General features: G+C 35.4%; 2 non-coding genes across 3 annotated transcripts; one reads left to right on the top strand and one right to left on the bottom strand.

The window, feature by feature from the left end:
- Positions 1 to 374: 374 nt before the first annotated feature.
- Positions 375 to 482, top strand: LOC131173571 (small nucleolar RNA R71). The gene has a single exon (XR_009143887.1). It is a non-coding gene; the product is annotated as a small nucleolar RNA R71 (small nucleolar RNA).
- Positions 483 to 2,382: 1,900 nt separating this feature from the next.
- Positions 2,383 to 3,889, bottom strand: LOC110657452 (uncharacterized). 2 transcript variants are annotated; one of them, XR_009143458.1, is made up of 4 exons: positions 3,448 to 3,889; positions 3,141 to 3,336; positions 2,961 to 3,013; positions 2,383 to 2,677 (listed from the first exon to the last, which is right to left on the bottom strand). It is a non-coding gene; the product is annotated as an uncharacterized LOC110657452 (transcript). The 2 variants fall into 2 exon arrangements; XR_009143457.1 differs by lacking the exon at positions 2,383 to 2,677 and having other exon boundaries at positions 2,960 to 3,013.
- Positions 3,890 to 3,895: the final 6 nt, after the last annotated feature.

The raw sequence follows: 3,895 nt of genomic DNA, 5'->3' as shown, positions 1-3,895 counted from the left end.
CATAATCTATTCCACAGCTGGTTGTTTCCTCTGCATAAGCCACTTGTTGTGAACTTCCAGATGATGATGTTGAACTAACCAACATACTCAAGTCTTCCATCTTCTTAGCAAGGACATTTGTAAGTGCATCAAACTTTGCATTAATCATGTTGAATGGGTCAAGATCATACATCCCAGCAGCTTGTCTCTTCTGAGTTTGAGCTGGTCCTCTTGGACTACTCCAAAGATGAGTATTCTTTGCAATTTTCTCCAATAGCTCATAAGCTTCATCTTCATGCTTTATAATAAATTCTCCTCCTATTTGAGCATTAATAATTCCTCTGATTGCAGGAGTGACATTTGTGTAAAAATTCTGATTTATCATCCATTTTGGAATGGCATGATGTGGGCATAATCTCTCTAATTCCTTCCATCTCATCCATGACTCATAGAGAGTTTCATCTTCTCTTGGTCTGAAAGCTGTCATTTGATTCCTCAACTCTTGAGTTTTTCCAGGTGGAAAATATTGTGCAAGAAATGCATCAGTGAGTTGCTCCCAATTTGTAATGGAGTTGTGAGGTAAAGAATCAAGCCAATCCAATGCTCTATCTTTCAAAGAGAATGGAAATAGCTTCAATCTTGCTGCATCATCAGACACTCCAGGTTGTTTTTGCATGTCGCAAATCATAGCAAACTTCTTCAGGTGTGTGTGTGGATTTTCAGAAGGATGTCCTCCAAATTGAGAATTTTGAATCATTTGAAGAACTCCAAAATCCATCTTGTAACTATTTGCATCAATCCTTGGTCTTGCTATGCTCTCTCTCAAGTCATCAAAACGTGGAAAAGCATGATCCATCATACTTCCCCTAGGCACGTTTGCATTAACAACTTCTTCTCCTTGGGCTTCATTTTCATTGTTTTGACCATTTCCAGCATTACCAACACCAATTCTAACTCTTTCATCAGCCATGTCTGCTTCTAATTCAGTTTCTCTCAAAGCTTCTTTCCTTTTTCTGGTTTCCTTCTTGTTGGCTTTACAAAATTTCTCAATTTCAGGATTGAACAATAAGGTTGTGTCACTTGAGCTTCTAGCTCTTCTCATAAAAGATTAAAAGTACCTGAAAAAGAACAAACAAACACAAAATGAAAATATAACAAAAATAAAACTAAAAACAACTAAAATAATCAAGATTTCAATCTTAAACAAACAACTCCCCGGGAACGGCGCCAAAAACTTGATGCGTCCCAACTGCAAGTGCACGGGTCGTACAAGTAGTATAGAAAAGATATCGATCCCACGAGGAGTTGTGTTAATGATTGAATTCTTGATATAAAAAGTTGAGTAAATTGAAATATTTATGAGATTAAAGTAATGAATTAATGGGTATTGAGAATGTGAAATCTATATGTGCAAAATTTATATTCTATGCATTAATGTATTAATTAAACTAAAATTGCATCAAATTGAAATAAGCAAGTTCAAATATGGCAAGATTTAAAATGGCAAGTAATTAAATTCGATTAGAAATTAACAATGGTAAAAAGGCGATTCCGGAGTTCGGGATTTCATATTCGAGCTATTTTGGGATTTTAAATTGGTTATCCAATCTTATGAAATTTATGGGTTTTAAGGAGATTAATTCTTAAATCCTTTGAATTCCCTTTCGAGTGAGACAAAGAGTGCCTTAATCAAACTAATCCTACTTTCGTGGAGTTAGAATTAATTAAGACCCATTAAGTTCTTTAATTAATCTATGAATCCTCTTAATCCTTAGCCTATTTCTAGGTCTAAGTTAATTAAGTCCAATTTCTTGATTATCTATCACAAGGCCTTCTCCTTTCGGTGCTTCAACCATGGATTAAGAACATCACTTAATGGGATCCTACACTAAGCATGTCATTTAGTATACAAGAAATGAATAAAACTCATTAAGACCACAAAATATGGATTACCCAATCAAAATCCACAAAATATCTCAAATATTACAACCCTTACTCCAGAATCAAAAGTAAACTACTCACTATCCATAATGCTTACAAGATATGATGAGTTTAAATGGAAATAAAGCTTTAATCTAAGCTAAGAAGTAAGAAATTAAACACTAGAAATGTAGAAAAGTGTAAGGAAAGAAAGAAATCTGCAAATCTTGGTTAAAAATGGTGTGGAAGGTGAAAATGACTCCTCAAATTCTGCCTCTCTTCTCCTCTTCTTCTTTGCTCCTTGTCTCCTTTTTTAAAATGGGAAAATGGGACTATTTATAGCATTTTTCTGACATGGAGCCCTAAAATAGTATGTTCTAGGAGGAATTAATTGAGGGAATCTTCTGCCAGCTCATTAATGAACTCTTTATGGGATCATAAGTGGATGCATAAGTTATGCAATCCCTTATGCGCTTACTGGTTCTGAGTCACTTATGCGAAACTGCATGACTTGGTGCATAGGTTATGCACAATTCCGTGAAGGTGCATAAGGGAGGTGAGAATGTGCATAAGCTATGCTGTCTCCTTATGCACATTTCGGCTGGTTCTGGAACAGTGATCTTTCTCCTTATGCAGATCTGCATAGCTTATGCGGCAAGTTATGCACAGTTTGGTCAATGCATAATTCAGCTTGAAAACCTATTTTTGACATCTTTGGCTGTAGAAGACACTCCTAAATGGAAAAATTCTCTTCAGTCCTTCAAAAACACCATTTTTCCTACAAAACAAAGTAAAAATTACAAATTAATGCAAAATTGACAACTATGAAAAACTAACTAATTAACTAATGAAATTAGCTAAAAATGGCTAATAATCAAATAAAAATGGTTATAAAATTAGACCTAAATGACTATGCAAAATGTATTCATCAGGCGTCCACTGAGGTAAAGACATCAAATTCACAATGAACAAGAAGATTACATTTAGAGACCAACAAATCATGTTTCAGCTACAAATTTGAATGTAGGGAGTTTCATCATTTTATTAACTAAGGCACATACCAGCTACAAGGGATTGTTGGACTTCTTCATAGTGGCAACTCCAGTTAAAACTACTGAATCAAGAAAACAAAATTACAAAATTAAGTAGGAATCATGGTCTTAAGTTTATAACCAAGAGCGAATAATTGTTGACAAACTGCTAAGTGCAAAATAATTAACGCAAGCTGCTAATTAACTTACAAAAGGAATGTAAAGAGAAGTTAATCAATGACAATGCCCTTCATCAAAATTTCATGTATGAAGCTACTCAATGAATCCCCATCCTAAAGTTCAGAAGCGGTAGCAAGTACATCCACCAATTGCCATGGTTATACACCAATTCTTTAACATCTATGAACAACTGCTCTGAGATTTAAGCAAGAATATTGCAAGCTATCTGTCAATATAAAAATGCACGCAAACTCCAAGAATTTTAATGACAAAAACTTGCGTCTGCTTCTAGGATAGAGGAAAAAAAAAAAGTCTATTGAAGGGGATAAGCACATACACTAAGAGAAGTCGATCTGATTCTTCTGATCATAGTTTGTAGCAGCCATCCACTTGAATCCATCTATCGTCAACACTAATATTTGGGATGTGAGCAATTTTGGCCCAATCAGCACAAATGTTGCTTTTGCATCTTTCTGATAGCAGAGGACATAATTTAATCCATAAATATTGTAATTTGGTGAGGCTTTCCATCCACCCTGGTAATGACTGCAATTTAGGACAACTTTTGATTAAGAGTTTGCGCAGAGTGGGAACATGTTTAAGTCCCTTTGGGAGGGACGCCAATTTGTTCAAATTTATCAATTGAAGCTCCCGGAGGCTTCTAAGGTACTGCCACCGCATATCACTATGATCCTTTGAATCAGTTAAATCAAGCTCCTCACAAGCCAAGAAGACAAGCTTCTCGAGGGAGGTTAGATGCCGCAAAGCAGAAGACACCTTTGTTA

Source organism: Hevea brasiliensis, chromosome 14 (genome assembly GCF_030052815.1).
Source record: "Hevea brasiliensis isolate MT/VB/25A 57/8 chromosome 14, ASM3005281v1, whole genome shotgun sequence".
NCBI classification, from domain to species: domain Eukaryota; kingdom Viridiplantae; phylum Streptophyta; class Magnoliopsida; order Malpighiales; family Euphorbiaceae; genus Hevea; species Hevea brasiliensis.
The sequence above is the reverse complement of the archived record's forward strand: the minus strand, read 5'-3'. Positions and strand labels throughout refer to the sequence as shown.